The sequence below is a fragment of the Bufo bufo genome, chromosome 6 (genome assembly GCF_905171765.1).
Source record: "Bufo bufo chromosome 6, aBufBuf1.1, whole genome shotgun sequence".
NCBI lineage: Eukaryota > Metazoa > Chordata > Amphibia > Anura > Bufonidae > Bufo > Bufo bufo.
In genome coordinates this window covers 240,431,725-240,450,177 of record NC_053394.1, presented here as the reverse complement: position 1 = coordinate 240,450,177, position 18,453 = coordinate 240,431,725, and positions in this window count along the sequence as shown.

Genomic DNA, 18,453 nt, shown 5'->3' with positions numbered 1-18,453 from the left:
AAAAGACAAATAAAAACAGCCAAACTAGAGACCGAGAGATTAATTGCCAAAGAGAGGAAAACTAACCCTAAAATGTTCTTCAATTATATAAATGTTAAAAAGTATAAATCTGAATGTGTCGGCCCTTTACAGAGTAATGAGGGAGGAGTTGCAGAGAGCAATGAGAAGGCAAAGCTATCAAATATTTTTTTCTCCGCTGTATTCGCTGAAGAAAATAAACTGTCAGATAACATGCAAATGTAAAAGTAAATTCCTCATTAAAAGTGCCCTGTCTGACCCAGGAAGAAGTACAGCGGTGTATTAAAAAGATTAAAATAGATAAATTGCCGGAACCAGATGGCATACACCCCCCGTATCCTAAGAGAATTAAGTAATGACATAGCCAGACCCTTATTTCTAATATTTATGGACTCTATACTGACAGGGAGTGTTCCACAGGATTGGCGCATAGCAAATGTGGTGCCAATATTCAAAAAGGGTCCAGAAACAGGGCCTGGAAAATATAGGCCAGTAAGTTTAACATCTGTCGTGGGTAAACAGTTTTTCTACGGTTTTCTAAGAGATGTTATCTTGGAGTATCTAAATGAAAATAAGCAAATAACGTCATATCTGCATGGCTTCATGAGGGATTGGTCATGTCAAACTAATTGAATCAGTTTCTGAGGAGGCAAGTTCTAGACTTGACCGTGGTGATTAAATGGATGTCGTATATCTGGACTTCTAAAAAGCATTTGACACTGTACGACATAAAAGGTTAGTATGTAAAATGAGAATGCTTGGACTGGGAGAAAATGTCTGTATGTGGGTAAGTAACTGGTTCAGTGATAGAAAACAGAGGGTGGCTATTAATCGTACATACTCAGATTGGGTAACTGTCACTAGTGGGGTACCACAGGAATCAGTATTGGGCCCTATTCTCTTCAATATATTTATTAATGGTCTTTTAGAAGGCTTGCACAGTAAAATAGCAATTTTTGCAGATTTAATTAAACTGTGTAAAGTAATTAACATGGAAGAGGAGAGTATACTGCTACAGATGGATCTGGATAGATTGGAGGCTTGGGCAGAGAAGTGGTAGATTAGGTTTAACACTGACAAATGTAAGGTTATGAACATGGGACGGAATAATGCAAGTCACCAGTACATACTGAATGGTAAAACACTGGGTAACACTGATATGGAAAAGGACCTAGGAATTTTTGTGAACAACAAACTAAGCTGTAGAAACCAGAGTCAGGCAGCTGCTGCCAAGGCCAATAAGATAATGGGTTGCATCAAAAGGGGCATAGATGCCCGTGATGAGAACAAAGTACTGCCACTTTATAAATCACAAGTCAGACCACACATGGAGTACTGTGTACAGTTCTGGGCTCCTATGAACAAGGCAGACATAGAGCTGGAGAGGGTCCAGAGGAGGGCAACTAAAGTAATAACTGGAATGGTGGACTACTGTACCCTGAAAGATATTAAAAATTTGGTTTATTCACTTTGGAAAAAAGACAACTATGGGGAGATCTAAAAACTATGTATAAATATATCAGGGGTCAGTACAGAGATCTCTCCCATCATCTATTTAACCCCAGGACTGTGACGAGGGGACATCATCTGCGTCTGGTGGAAGGAAGGTTTGTACACAAACATAGAAGAGGATTCTTTATGGTAAGAGCAGTGAGACTATGGTACTTTCTACCTGAGGAAGTGGTGATAGTGAATTCACTAAAAGAGTTCAAGAGGGGCCTGGAAATATTTCTGGAGTGTAATATTATAGTCTATAGTTACTAGAGATGGGTCATTCATCCATTTAAAACATACTTGTTATTACTAACTTTCTGTAGAGTTCAATATCTCCTTCCCTTAAAGGCTGGCACATAAACTGTCACTTTGGCTTCTTGTAGTCCGCAGGGTAACAGATCTCCCTATCTAACACTGCTCCTTACTGCCCTGAGCTGTTTACTTGTCCACAGCTCAGATTAGACTGCTGCAACTTCCTCCTAGAGGAAAGTTCATTTATTTCAGTAATGCAACTTAAAAGGTGAAACTAATATATGAGATAAAAAAAGAATGTGGCACTCACCAAAAATTACTCTTTGCAGCTTTATTCACATAAAAAGGTCAGCGTCATGCGGGCAAAACACAGCTAGGAGACAACAGGCGTTTCGCGCTTGTTGCGCTTTTTCAAGCCATCAGTGACTAAATCGGAGTGGTTCATAAATACTCTCACACCTTCGTCACTGATTAAATGAATGATACATGAATGAAGACAAATCAGAAGACAAGGCAAACAAAAAACACACACACATAAACTACTAATACTATAAAAGAACTGCTAGGTCATTTTTATCATTTAACCCCAGAGGACCCATGGCTCCACTTTTTATAATCCAGGTTGCTTCTTTCTGGAGTAAAATACAACCTCTATCACCACCCCGTATTAGGGGCTGGACAACTTTAATCCCTGCAAATTTTAAAATGTTACTGTTACCTCCATGTATTTCATGTACGTGATCAATAAATCTAATAGCCCCAATTTTTTTCTCTATAGATCTCCTATGTTTTCTGAATCTGATATACAAACATCTAATGGTTTTACCAATGTAGAACCTCCCACAGGGGCAAAAAATTGCATAAACTACAAATTGCGTTTTGCAAGAGATAAATTGATTGACCACGCACTCAGTACCTCTTAACTTGAAAAATCTTTCTATGCATGTATTTACACATGGAGCAGTGACCACATACAAAGTTACCTTTTAGGGGGCATTCGCGGCACTCTGTTATGTGTAACATACGATTGCAGGGAATTGATAGTCCAAAATAAACACACTTCTTTCTCAGATAATTGTGTGATTTTTCATCTCTATAGTGCGAGTACTCATTGCTTGCCAGCTGTTAGTGTCATTACACTGTGCAAAACACATGCTAGTATCCGCACGACCTAAATTAATCGCTGCTTCACAAGAGAAAAGTGCAGGCTCGGTGACTGTGTCCATTGTGATTTCCACACTCATGTTGCAGCGTGCTCTGACTAATAGAACAAAAGTCCAAAGTAGTGTAACACTCCAGAGTTGTGTTACTACACGCCTCTACCCCGCTACTATCTGTTAAGAGCCTGTATATTGTCATAAGATATAAGTTATATTTTTTTTTTTATAAATTCTTTATTATTTTCAGATAATTAAGTTACATGCATGCATTGGTATGATAGCAGAGTGAGTGTAGTAGTGACAAAGCCTCAATAAATCATACAGTAGCAAACAATAAATGTGAATAGAGTACATACATGTGTCCAAATGTTAGGTAGAAAAGTATGGCTACAGTCAAAAACCAAACAAAATGAAGAGAGCATGGATAATTTTTACAATCATTTTCCATAGTGTCTATAATGCACTCAAGCTAAGCCATAACCAATTCACAGAGTAATGATTAGAGACAAAGCAAGAAGAGAGAAAGAGGAAAGGGTAAAGAAAAGAGTAAAGATTGAGTGTAAAGACAGGAAGGAGGGAGGGGGGGGACCTTATAGAAATCATTGTCCAGGTCCCAGGATTATTGTATCCGTATAGTTTGAGCTCACCTACGTCAGAGATCTCCAGGGGTTCCATATCCTCGTATATTTATCATGCGTCCTGTCAATCCAGCTAGAGATTTCCTCGAATCTACATATTTGAGTTACCTTAGCTCTCATTTCCTGTACAGAGGGGGGGTTGGTGTCGAGCCAGTGTAGCGGAATTAATGCTTTAGCTGCTGCTATAATATGTGAGACTAGATTCTTTTTTGAGGGGAAGTATTGTGGTGTTGGGAGCGCCAGCGCCACTATCTCCAACGTGAGCTTAAAACACGGGGTTGTGAGTTTCCTAATTAATGCTTCTACATCACTCCAATAGGGCTGGATCTGCGGGCAGTTCCACCAGATGTGCGACAAGGACCCTACTCCATCTCCACACCTCCAGCATTCTCTGGTAGGCGCCAAACCTCTTTTGAATAGGAGTTTAAAATGGTTCTCCTGTAGACGAGTACATCGAGAAAAGCCATGCAAACCTCTTAGTATCTGTTTTACTTCAGTTTCTGTCAGAACCATGTCTAACTCCCTCTCCCACTCCTTGATGTACACAGGCTTCAGAGGTTCACCCTGACCTCCCACCACAGGGTAGAGCTTTGAAACTTTCCTGACAGCCAAGAGTGGTGATAAGATTAGTTTTTCAAATTCAGTCAAAGACCTTTGGAGAGGATACTTCACTGTCAACTCCCCACACACAGCTTTGATATGAGGTTTAGCTAAAAAGAAACCTGGGGATTCGGTAATTGAGCTCGGAAACGCTTTCAGGATGGGGGCTTCGACATTTGGGGTAATTTCACCTAGCTTTACCGAGGATAGGAAGTTCCATAAATGTAGTTTATCCAGGCTGCCATGGTTTATGAGGTCTGGTAATAAGCTTACTGGGAGCAGGGGAGATGGATCGGGGGCTAATTTTCCTCTCATCTCTCTATACCTCACCTAATCCCTGTATGAGTGGGTCTAGATTCTTTTCATTTTGGATGTTCCTATCTGGGAGTCACAGATGTTTTAGAAAAAACTTCCCTACACTATGACTACAGATGGCTTGTACATCTGGACGTCTCTTTGGATCCGCCAGTTCCAGCCATCTATTGAGCTGTATCGCTTTATAGTATCTGGATACATCTGGTAGGCCTAGTCCTCCTTTCTCTTTGCTTCTAACTAGAATTTCGTGAGATATCCTAGGTTTCCTACTGTTCCACAAAAACTTAGAAAACATACTCTTAATGTTCTTAAAAAAGGATTTAGGAAGCCAGATCGGGACCAACTGCATGGTATATAGGACTTTTGGCATAATATATGCTTTCAGGATATTCTTCCGTCCCATCCAAGAAAGATAGGGAAGATTGTATGTTTGTAACAAGCGCTGTATATCTCCTAAAAGAGGAGTGTAGTTTTGCTGGTATAGGTCATCGACGTATCTGGGGATAAAAATCCCTAGATATTTAATTGGACCTTTAGTCCAATGAAATGGGAGTCGGGCCCGCAAGGGGCCGGTTTTGGATTCAGGCAGGGAAATATTCAATATCTCCGATTTAGAGTGATTAACTTTAAAATCCGATAAAGAACTGTACTCATCTATTCTCTCTACTAACGGGTCTAACCATTTCTCAGGATCCATTATCAGAAATAGTAAGTCATCAGCAAATGCAGTACATTTTAGTTCCCTGCCACCATATTTAACTCCTGTAATTTCTGGAGACTGTCTGACTAGTTGTAAAAGCGACTCTACCACTAAAATAAACAATGAGGGGGATAGGGGACAACCCTGCCTCGTTCCATTGGTTATGTCAAATGATGGTGAGAGTGTGCCATTTACTTTTAGCCTGGCGTATAGGTTTTGGTATAAAGTGAATATCGCTCTAGTAAAAGTCAGTTTCATAAATAGCCAGTTAACTCTGTCGAATGCCTTTTCAGCATCTATACTTAGTAGTGCTAAGGGTAGTTTCTGTCTATGCGCCATATGAATGGCATGAAATATCCTGTGGGAGTTATCTTTTCCCTCTCGACCCTGGATAAACCCAGACTGTTCGTGTCCTATTAAGGTTGGCAGAAACTTGCCTATTCTACGTGCCAGAATCTTGGCCCACAGTTTTAAATCCGGGTTCAGGAGGGAAATCGGCCGATAACTGCCGCAGTTCATAGGGTCTTTACCTTCTTTGGGTATCAGAGTGACATAGGATTCAAGCGTCTGCTTAGGTAGAGAACTTCCTTGCATGAGTGCATTGCACACTTCTGTGAACCTAGGGATGAGGATATCCTGGAATTTTTTATAATAAAGCAAGGGTAGGCCATCAGGACCCGGGCTTTTCCCAGGGGGGAAGGTTTTGAGAGTGTCAGTTACCTCCTCAACTGATATTGGGCTAATAAGGTAATTTGAGTCCTCTGGTGTTATAGTCGGGAGATGTAGGGAGTTTAGGAAGTCCCTGATACGGCCCTCTCTTTGTGATTCCTCATCAGGTGTCCCTTTCTGGTGTAAGTTGTAAAGTTTCGAGTAAAACTCTTTAAAAGCTCTGGCTATTTCTGGAGTGTCCTTAGTCAAATTGCCATTTGGCTGTTTTATTGAGGAGATGTGAGTGACATTCTTGGCTTTCTTGAGCAAGGATGACATCAGCTTTTCCCCTTTATCTCCGTGGGCATAAACCTTATGTTGGAAATTCATCATTTGTTTTGCTACTCTATGGCTAAGAAGATTTTGGAGTTTAAGTCTGAGTTCTGTCAGTGTTTTTTGATGCTCGTTTTGCAACGAGGCTTTATGCTTCTTCTCAATTGTCGCTATATCTGCCAAAAGTGTATCAACATCTTTTTGCTGTTCTCTTTTGACTCTAGTGCCCAAGGAGATAATGCATCCTCTAACAAACGCCTTATGGGCTTCCCATACAATGGATTGCGAGCTGTGTGTGGAGGAGTTAAGTGCAAAGTATTCTATTATCTGAGTCCTGACCTGGTCTGTATGGAATTGGTTGTATAGCAGAGATTCATTCAGCTTCCAGTTCCAATCTCTCTTTGGTAGGGAGGCCAGGGTGAAGGTCGCCAAACAGGGAGCATGATCAGATACAGTAATATTACCAATTTCTGCTGTTCTGAAGATAGAAGGGAAGAAGAGATGAAGAGGTTAGTACTTGATCCAGACGTTGATACGTCCCGTGTGGAACTGAATAGAAGGAGAAGTCTTTATCTGTTGGATGAAGACTTCGCCATACATCAACCAGACGTAACTCATGGAGTTTCTTGTGAAGTTTACTAAGAAGCCTTTGCGTTACCCGGGATTTAGCTGAGGATGAATCCAAGGTAGGGTTTAGTACTAAATTTAGATCAGCTCCTAGGATCACCTGCCCTTCAGCAAAAAATTTAAGTGTATCTAGGGATTGTAAGAGCCATTGTACAGGGGACTTGTTTGGTACATAAAAGTTATAGCTAAGGTGAATTTACGGTCTGCTATTAAGCCTTTGACTAGGAGAAGGCAACCGTCCGCATCTGCGTGTTGCTGTAATACAGTGAATGGGATTGATTGATGGACCGCAATAGCTACTCCTTTAGAGGCAGAGGCTGGCTGAACACTATGGAACCAATGAGCAAACGGACGCTTTGGTAACCTTGCCATTTTCTTCTGACGCAGGTGAGTTTCTTGTAAGAACACTATCTGAGAGCCCATTTTTCTGAGAGCTAACATGACCTGGCTTCGCTTCTGAGGCAAGTTCAGACCTTTAACATTGAATGTCGTGACCTTTATATCTGTCATCTTTGTGGGCAGGGTTTTTACTTTAGGGATAGAGTTGAAGCCTACGTGTACTCCTTATGAAGCTTTTTATGGGCCTGGAATGAGTACCAAGGGAAGAGATTAAGAGGAAATGAAGATGGGAAGGCTGGGGAGGAAAAAAGAAAGTAGAGGAAGAAAAGAAGAAAAAGTGATAAGGAGAGCAAAAATCAGCAAATCAAACAGTTACTGGATTCAAGACCAGTAAATAAACTATCTCAACAGAGGCTATCAGTGTACAATTAGATAGCTAGGGGGTAAACTTAATTATATAATAAGCCTGGACGTGTTACCCAAACATCACAGCCTAAGAATATAATACTACATTTGGTGACATATCTTTTAATCTATTTCTTGATCATGCAAAGAGGTGTATGCGGACTGTAGGAGTGAGAGAGCGAGAGGGTTGAGGAAACGAAAGCTTGTGTGTCATATGGATAATATTTCAGGGACCATGAGTAAGAGTACAGCTCTCGAGTGTGTTCTTTTTCTAGTCGTTATGTGGGTATAGGGGGTTCAAGCCATATTGAGTAGACCTGATACGCGGAGAACTCTAGGGAGAACCACTAAATTGTGCATGTTATATATCCTGCTCTCATTGGGTGCCTAATATTTAGCAGTCCTCATCTTTTAGCATATTCACTGACTAAGGGTAATCTGAGGAACAATGAGTGTAAGTGGCTGAGAACCACCTCCTCTATGTTCCTGGGTGCATAAACCATTAAATAAGTGAGTGAATGAGAGTCCGTAGATGATAGGTGACAGGGGGGGGGGGCGGGTGTAATCTTCAACTTGGCCTGTTCTGCAGTTTTCCTAAGGTAAAATCCTTACTGGGGGCAAGAAGGGGAGAGGAGGGGGGGAAAGGATGGGGGAAAGGGGGAAAGGAAGCACTTGATTTTGGGTGTGTGTGAGACCTATTAAAAAGAGGGCTGGTCACCCTAAAGCTCCTAAGGCCGGATTCTCAAGTAGGACAGGGACAGTGTTATTAATATTAGTTACACAATCATCAATATTCAGGTCTGTACAGCAGGTTCATTTAGATTGGCTATATCTATTGCGCTGAATGTCGCGCATAATCTGGAAAATCCGCATGCTGGGCGCATGGAGCCTAGACATAGTGCCAGGTCCACCTAGCGTTTCGCTCGCGATCTTCTTTAGGAAATACAATGTGGAGTTTACATGTGTACAAAAACCTGTCCAGACTCCATGCGCACACCATTACAAAAGGCATGTATTGTGAACCTTCAATAAGTAGTTGGTAACTTGGGTTACAATCAAACATGGTACAAGTGTACCTAAACATTAATAGAAAACATTTGCTATCATGCGCCTCATGGTGTATAATGCAAATCAACCATATAATCTATAACTGGCGGTCAAGGGGCCAGTCGTTCCCCTTTGTACACTATCAGCATCAAAATGTGCTGAATGGGCATCAAAGTGGAAAAAGGGTTGACATGGTAGAATCACCATTAGAGTCCCCCCATGTCCCCTGGATACTAAACCCAAACTTGGCGCGAAAGTCCTCAGGGTGGGAGATCCATGGCCTCCGTCAGGCTTGATGCGATGGACTTTCTTCCAGGGCTCCAGGTGCGGCAGGTTCGGGAGTATCGACGGGTAGGTCACCGGGAGCCAGGTAGGTATGTCGATAGGCGTTATTCCGATCATCTCCCATGCCTTGTCCAAGTCGTCTGGGGTGTGGATGGCGATTTGTTTCCCATTCTTGTTGATAGAGAGACCGAAGGGGTACATCCAGGAATACGAAAACAAATTTGCTCTCAGCGAATCTAGCAAGGGCTTCAGTGCCGCAGTGCTCGCTGTCGTCTCCCGAGTCCTCAGCTTCCGCCTCCTTCATGCTCGCCGCCGCCATCTTGGCGCCAGCCCCCGGAGAGTGAGAGCTTCTCTTTTTCAAGAATCTTTGCATGTCCTGCTGGCCTTTGTGGGACCGAGGGGTGTCTGGGGGGTCCAGTCCCCTGTCTCTCCCGTATTTGACCATTTCTGGTCTGGTCACCGCTGTTTTTAAGGCTGTAGATGTTGGGACGTGGAGGAGCAGCTCTTTCACACAGCCATCCACGCCAGCCGCCAGGCTCCGCCCCTAGATATAAGTTATATTATGTCTCCACAAATGTGCATCGAAAAATTATGTTAAATACAAATGTTTCCTTGTAATTTTACAGGTCCGCCAACAGGTCCGCCAACAGGTGGCAGCATCATTGGTAGAGATAGTTTTAATCTCAGCAGAAGTGGCCAACATCATTAAAAACAAAAAGAAAGCATTTAGTAATTATAAAAATAAAAAAAACAGGATGTCAGGCAAATTTATAAGATTAGGCAGAGAGAGGCCAAACAAGTTATAAAAGCTTCTAAAGCACAGGCAGAAGAGAAATTAGCTCAGACAGTGAAAAAAGGCGATAAGACATTTTTCAGATACATAAATGAAAAAAGAAACTAAAACAAGGAATTACCAAATTAAAAACAAAAGAAGGAAGGTATATGGATGAATATAAAGAACTAGCTGACTGCCTCAATGAATACTTCTGTTCAGTTTTTACAAAGGAAAATGAAGGAAAAGGACCTCAGTTAGGAAGGAAGACTAATGAATCTTTTGATGCATGTGTCTTTACAGAGGAGGAGGTTCTAAGTCAGCTGTCTAAAATTAATACAAATAAGTCACAGGGGCCTGATGGGATACACTCAAAGCTATTAAAAGAGCTCAGCGGTGAACTAGCAAAACCATTAACAGATTTGTAACGGCATACAAGGGAATGCTCCAAACTCCGAACGGAACCTCATGAATAGCTGCTAGCAGACGAATAGGAAACGCACCCAAGCGGCTTACACTCCTAGCAATCAGTCTCTAACAGCATACAGTGAATCCCCCCAAGAACGAGACGAGGCTCCGTGTTGAGGGTCAAGCAGTGGTCAGCCAGAGCTGTGTGTTTATTGTTCTTATACCACATTGTTACACACTAGTACCACCCACAGGGTTTTGTAAAAACAACCTATAAACACGTACAATACAGTAAAACACTCCCACACAAAATCCTCCCCTCTGCCTGTGATACAATTACCTTACACAATGGGTTGATGTAATTATCACAGGCAGGAGAAAACACAATGTCTTCTGTCCTGGAGACAACCGAGGAGTAATTCAATTATCTCTCAGGACAAAGGGAAATCGCCAATACACACGTGGAGACAATAGGACAGACATCACTACTCAAATATACAATGTCCCAACCATTACAGTACACATAGACATTTAACATATGCCCAGATGGCTTGGATCTGAGCGCTCAATATATCCAAACAGAGCTCAGATGCCACAAACACAGTCAAATCGCCATGGGGTTTAAGTTTAGCATGGGCTGATGAGAGGGCCCATAATCCTGGGGCAAGAGGCTGGCAACCAGGCCCCTCCAAAACCCAGTGGCGAGGTTAGTTTCACCAGACATCTCCCCCACCCAGGGAAGACTAACCAGATTCCTTACCTCACGCCGGTCGGTATCTGAGTTAGTCTGGCAGTCCACCCACAACCAAATACTGGACCTGTTGAATTTGGTAGCCTGTCTCTGTCCAGTGAGTCCACCAAGGTTATGTTGGTAACTGGTACTCGCAGTCTCTGTGTTGCTCCCTGGCTTGGAGTGGAGGTTGCTTTGTTGGCAGGGATCAGCGGTACTCTGCCCTGGTGCCAGCGCTACCACGGAAGAAGCCTGGTTGGAGCCTGGTTGTTGGAGTGGGAGACCGACTGTCTCCCCTTTGGATACCCAGCTCTGCTGCTGGAGGGGGAGACCGACTGTCTCCCCTTTGGCTAAACAGCCCTGTTGCTGGGGGACAGGATCGACTGTCCCTACCCCCTGTGCTGTAAGTGCAGAGACCACGGTCCCATCTGCACGGTTGTGGGGCTTACTGTCTCCCCCTGATAAGTTAAGCTGCTGCTGGGGAATGGAGACTAGGCTCCCAATTCCCAACAAATCCTTCTGTTGCTGCGGGATGGAGACTGGGCTCCCAATTCCCAACAACTCAATCTGTTGCTGGGGGATAGGACCCACTGTCTCTGCCCCCTGTAACTCAGCCTGCCGCTGGGGAATGGAGACTGGGCTCTCAATTCCCAATAAATCACACGGCCGCTGGGGAATGGAGACTGGGCTCCCAATTCCCTGTAAATTATCCAGCCGCTGGGGAATGGAGACTGGGCTCCCAATTCCCTGCAATTCACACTGCCAATAGGGAGAGGGGGTAACAAGCTCCTCTCCCATACATACTTCCAGCCTCTGGGGAGGGAGACTGACTGTCTCCGCTCCCAAAACAGTGTCCTGTTGCTGGGGAAAGGAGACTGGGCTCTCTATTCCCTGTAGGACACTCTAACACTGGGGGACAGGACCAACTGTCTCTGCCCCCTGTAACTTAGCCTGCCGCTGGGGAATGGAGACTGGGCTCCCAATTCCCTGCAGGAGCAGTGGAGAGACCTCGGTCCCATCTCCACCGGCCACCTGGGGTTCTTCCCAGTAAACATCCACGATATCCTCCCAGCTGAAGGGCTCTGGACCTGGGTCTGACTTCTTGCTGTCCTGCTGAGCCTTCCCAATGGAGTGGAAGAGATCTCGGTAGTCCTGCTCCAGTTCCCACTCCAGGGTTGTTAGGTGAGCCAGGTCTTTCTCTACCTCATGGGGGTCATCCCAATCCTGCCTAGCCTCCCTCTCATAGAAAATGTCCTGAAGTCTGGACTGTGCAGGGCTCCCGAAGTCAGGCTCTGCAAAGGACTCCCATAACAAGCCAGGACCATCAAACTCCTCTCCCTCTGGCTTGTCATGCTCAGCTGTCCAGGGTATATACTGTGCCATATACCACCAGAGCGCCTGGTAGGCATCCTCCAGCCATAGCTCCTGCCATACCCGGTGCTCTAGTTCCTTCACCCATTCCTCCAGGGGCTACTCTCCCAGGAAGGGCATCCGCAGGGCCACTTGCTTCTGCAATCGCTGCTCTTCACTGGGGAGACTCTCGCCTCGCTGGTATTGTACATTATCCAGGGCCTGGTACCAGATGCCTTTCCTTAATGCATCCCGGTCATCCAGGTCTTCCTCATCGTACTCCACTGCTGGTTCCATTCTGGTGCTGTCAGGATCGCTGTACTAGGACATGCGTTGCCCTTAAATTGTAAAATCCATGGAATGGTGTCTCCTGTAGCTGTCCTTCTGGCTGTGGGAACGATCCCACCACTTGCCACTAATTGTAACAGCATACAAGGGAATGCTCCAAACTCTGAACAGAACCTCACGAATAGCTGCTAGCAGACGAATAGGAAACGCACCCAAGCGGCTTACACTCCTAGCAATCAGTCTCTAACAGCATACAGTGAATCCCCCCAAGAACGAGACGAGGCTCCGTGTTGAGGGTCAAGCAGTGGTCAGCCAGAGCTGTGTGTTTATTGTTCTTATATAACATTGTTACACACTAGTACCACCCACACGGTTTTTTAAAAACAACCTATAAACACGTACAATACAGTAAAACACTCCCACACAAAATCCTCCCCTCTGCCTATGATACAATTACCTTACACAATGGGTTGATGTAATTATCACAGGCAGGAGAATACACAATGTCTTCTGTCCTGGAGACAACCGAGGAGTAATTCAATTATCTCTCAGGACAAAGGGAAATCGCCAATACACACGTGGAGACAATAGGACAGACATCACTACTCAAATATACAATGTCCCAACCATTACAGTACACATAGACATTTAACATATCCCCAGATGGCTTGGATCTGAGCGCTCAATATATCCAAACAGAGCTCAGATGCCACAAACACAGTCAAATCACCAGGGGGTTTAAGTTTAGCATGGGCTGATGAGAGGGCCCATAATCCTGGGGCAAGAGGCTGGCAACCAGGCCCCTCCAAAACCCAGTGGCGAGGTTAGTTTTGCCACAAGATTTATTTAACCAATCACTGGTAACAGGAGTCGTCCCTGAAGATTGGAAATTAGCAAATATTGTGCCCATTCACAAGAAAGGTAGTAGGGAGTAGGGATGAGCAAACCCGAACTGTATAGTTCGGGTTCGTACCGAATTTTGGGGTGTCCGTGACACGGACCCGAACCCGAACATTTTCGTAAAAGTCCGGGTTCGGGTTCTGTGTTCGGCGCTTTCTTGGCGCTTTTTGAAAGGCTGCAAAGCAGCCAATCAACAAGCGTCATATTACTTGCCCCAAGAGGCCATCACAGCCAGGCCTACTATTGGCATGGCTGTGATTGGCCAGTGCAGCATGTGACCCAGCTTTAAGCTGGATTCACGTAGCGCCGCACGTCACTCTGCTCTGATCAGTGTAGGGAGAGGATGCAGCTGCTGCTGTTAGGGCGAGATTAGGCAGGGATTTATTTACTGAAGTGATCGATATACAGCTGTGTATCATACAACCTCTGCTATTCAATTGCTCACTGTTTTAAGGCTGCCCAGAGCGTTTTTCAGTCACTTTTTTCTGGGGTGATCGGCGGCCATTTTGTCTCTTGTGGTGCGCCAGCACAAGCTGCCACCAAGTCCATTTTTAACCATCAATAGTGTGTTGTTGTTTTTTGCTATATCCTACATCAGGGGCTTGGCTGTGCTTGCTATTTTATTGAGGGGTAAAATACAATTGCCAAAATAGCAGTACCCTAAATCTGGTGTTTCAGCTGTGGCTAGCCAATTGTAATACTGTCTGCTGTCTGCCGAAGCACAGTTTTTGTTCTGGGTTGAATACAATTCCCAACTTAGCAATTCCCTAAATTAGTGGTTTCCGCTCTATTAGGCCAAGGTTAAATCTATCCATAAAATGGTATATTAGATTGAAGGTGCGGATAGGGTCATCCTCAATAACTTCACACGCTACCGTGCATTTCCAAGTCTAATTCTGTCCGTAAAAGGGATACCTGTCATCCAGCGCCTAAATACTAGGCCTACAATTTTTATTCAGCTAAATCTGTTGTTACTGCTGTGCCTGTATTAGTGTAATACGGTACCTAAATAGATAGCCAGATAGTGTTAGGTGCCTGTAAAAAAAGGCCTGAATTTGAATTCAATACATTGGGCCAAATAATTTTTTTCTTATTGTGGTGAACGGTAACAATGAGGAAAACATCTAGTAAGGGACGTGGACGCGGACATGGTCGTGGTGGTGTTAGTGGACCCTCTGGTGCTGGGAGAGGACGTGGCCGTTCTGCCACAGCCACACGTCCTAGTGAACCAACTACCTCAGGTCCCAGTAGCCACCAGAATTTACAGCGATATTTGGTGGGGCCCAATGCCGTTCTAAGGATGGTAAGGCCTGAGCAGGTACAGGCATTAGTCAATTGGGTGGCCGACAGTGGATCCAGCACGTTCACATTATCTCCCACCCAGTCTTCTGCAGAAAGCACACAGATGGCGCCTGAAAACCAAGCCCATCAGTCTGTCACATCACCCCCATGCATATCAGGGAAACTGTCTGAGCCTCAAGTTATGCAGCAGTCTCTTATGCTGTTTGAAGGCTGGCTAGGTTTCCCAAGGGCATCCACCTAGCCCTTCCCCAGGGGTGGAAGAGATAGAATGCACTAACGCACAACCACTTATGTTTCCTGATGAGGACATGGGAATACCACCTCAGCACGTCTCTGATGATGACAAAACACAGGTGTCAACTGCTGCGTCTTTCTGCAGTGTGCAGACTGAACAGGAGGTCAGGGAGGAAGACTGGGTGGAAGACGATGCAGGGGACGATGAGGTCCTAGACCCCACATGGAATAAAGGTCGTGCCACTGACTTTCAGAATTCGGAGGAAGAGGCAGTGGTGAGACCGAGCCAACAGCGTAGCAAAAGAGGGAGCAGTGGGCAAAAGCAGAACACCCGCCGCCAAGAGAGTCCGTCTGCTACTGGCCACCGCCATCTGGGACTGAGCACCCCAAAGGCAGCTTCAAGGAGTTCCCTGGCGTGGCAGTTCTTCAAACAATGTGCTGACGACAAGACCCGAGTGGTTTGCACGCTGTGCCATCAGAGCCTGAAGCGAGGCATTAACGTTCTGAACCTTAGCACAACCTGCATGACCAGGCACCTGCATGCAAAGCATGAACTGCAGTGGAGTAAACACCTTAAAAACAAGGAACTCACTCAGGCTCCCCCTGCTACCTCTTCTGCTGCTGCCGCCTCGGCCTCTTCCTCCGCCTCTGGAGGAACGTTGGCACCTGCCGCCCAGCAAACAGAGGATGTACCACCAATACCACCACCTCCGTCACCAAGCATCTCAACCATGTCAGACGGCAGCGTTCAGCTCTCCATCTCACAAACATTTGAGAGAAAGCGTAAATTCCCACCTAGCCACCCTCGATCCCTGGCCCTGAATGCCAGCATTTCTAAACTACTGGCCTATGAAATTCTGTCATTCAGGCTGGTGGACACAGATAGCTTCAAACAGCTCATGTCGCTTGCTGTCCCACAGTATGTTGTTCCCAGCCGCCAGTACTTCTCCAAGAGAGCCGTGCCTTCCCTGCACAACCAAGTATCCGATAAAATCAAGTGTGCACTGCGCAATGCCATCTGTGGCAAGGTCCACCTAACCACAGATACGTGGACCAGTAAGCACGGCCAGGGACGCTATAACTCCCTAACTGCACACTGGGTAAATATAGTGGCGGCTGGGCCCCAGGCGAAGAGCTGTTTGGCGCACGTCCTTCCGCCGCCAAGGATCGCAGGGCAACATTCTTTGCCTCCTGTTGCCTCCTCCTCCTACTCGGCTTCCTCCTCCTCTTCTTCCACCTGCTCATCCAGTCAGCCACACACCTTCACCACCAACTTCAGCACAGCCCGGGGTAAAAGTCAGCAGGCCATTCTGAAACTCATATGTTTGGGGGACAGGCCCCACACCGCACAGGAGTTGTGGCGGGGTATAGAACAACAGACCGACGAGTGGTTGCTGCCGGTGAGCCTCAAGCCCGGCCTGGTGGTGTGCAATAATGGGCGAAATCTCGTTGCAGCTCTGGGACTAGCCGGTTTGACGCACATCCCTTGCCTGGCGCATGTGCTGAATTTGGTGGTGCAGAAGTTCATTCACAACTACCCCGACATGTCAGAGCTGCTGCATAAAGTGCGGGCCGTCTGTGCGCGCTTCCGGCGTTCACATCCTGCCACTGCTCGCCTGTCTGCGCTACAGCGTAACTTCGGCCTTCCCGCTCACCGCCTCATATGCGACGTGCCCACCAGGTGGAACTCCACCTTGCACATGCTAGACAGACTGTGCGAGCAGCAGCAGGCCATAGTGGAGTTTCAGCTGCAGCACGCACAGGTCAGTCGCACTGCCGAACAGCACCACTTCACCACCAATGACTGGGCCTCCATGCGAGACCTGTGTGCCCTGTTGCGCTGTTTCGAGTACTCCACCAACATGGCCAGTGGCGATGACGCCGTTATCAGCGTTACAATACCACTTCTATGTCTCCTTGAGAAAACACTTAGGGCGATGATGGAAGAGGAGGTGGCCCAGGAGGAGGAGGAAGAGGGGTCATTTTTAGCACTTTCAGGCCAGTCTCTTAGAAGTGACTCAGTGGGAGGTTTTTTGCAAAAGCAGAGGCCAGGTACAAATGTTGGCAGACAGGGCCCACTACTGGAGGACGAGGAGGACGAGGATGAGGAGGAGGTGGAGGAGGATGAGGATGAAGCATGTTCACAGCGGGGTGGCATCCAACGCAGCTCGGGCCCATCACTGGTGCGTGGCTGGGGGGAAACGCAGGACGATGACGATACACCTCCCACAGAGGACAGCTTGTCCTTACCTCTGGGCAGCCTGGCACACATGAGCGACTACATGCTGCAGTGCCTGCGCAACGACAGCAGAGTTGCCCACATTTTAACGTGTGCGGACTACTGGGTTGCCACCCTGCTGGATCCCCGGTACAAAGACAATGTGCCCACCTTACTTCCTGCACTGGAGCGTGATAGGAAGATGCGCAAGTACAAGCGCACGTTGGTAGACGCGCTACTGAGAGCATTCCCAAATGTCACAGGGGAACAAGTGGAAGCCCAAGGCGAAGGCAGAGGAGGAGCAAGAGGTCGCCAACGCAGCTGTGTCACGGCCAGCTCCTCTGAGGGCAGGGTTAGCATGGCAGAGATGTGGAAAAGTTTTGTCACCACGCCACAGCTAACTGCACCACCACCTGATACAGAGCGTGTTAGCAGGAGGCAACATTTCACTAACATGGTAGAACAGTACGTGTGCACACCCCTCCACGTACTGACTGATGGTTCGGCCCCATTCAACTTCTGGGTCTCCAAATTGTCCACGTGGCCAGAGCTAGCCTTTTATGCCTTGGAGGTGCTGGCCTGCCCGGTGGCCAGCGTTTTGTCTGAACGTGTATTCAGCACGGCAGGGGGCGTCATTACAGACGAACGCAGCCGCCTGTCTACAGCCAATGTGGACAAGCTGACCTTCATAAAAATGAACCAAGCATGGATCCCACAGGACCTGTCCATCCCTTGTGCAGATTAGACATTTATAACTACCTCCCCTTAACCATATATTATTGTACTCCAGGGCACTTCCTCATTCAATACTTTTTTTAATTTCATTTTACCATTATATTGCGGGGCAACCCAAAGTTGAATGAACCTCTCCTCTGTCTGGGTGCCGGGGCCTAAAAATATCTGACAGTGGCCTGTTCCAGTGTTGGGTGACATGAAACATGATTCTCTGCTATGACATGAAGCCTGATTCTCTGCTATGGGACCTCTCTCTTCTGTCTGGGTGCCGGGGCCTAAAAATATCTGACAATGGCCTGTTCCAGTGTTGGGTGACATGAAGCCTGATTCTCTGCTATGACATGAAGCCTGATTCTCTGCTATGGGACCTCTCTCCTCTGTCTGGGTGCCGGGGCCTAAAAATATCTGACAATGGCCTGCTCCAGTGGTGGGTGACATGAAGCCTGATTCTCTGCTATGACATGAAGCCTTATTCTCTGCTATGGGACCTCTCTCCTCTGTCTGGGTGCTGGGGCCTAAATATCTGACAGTGGCCTGTTCCAGTGTTGGGTGACGTGAAGCCTGATTCTCTGCTATGACATGAAGCCTGATTCTCTGCTATGACTTGAAGCCTGATTCTCTGCTATGACATGAAGCGTGATTCTCTGCTATGGGA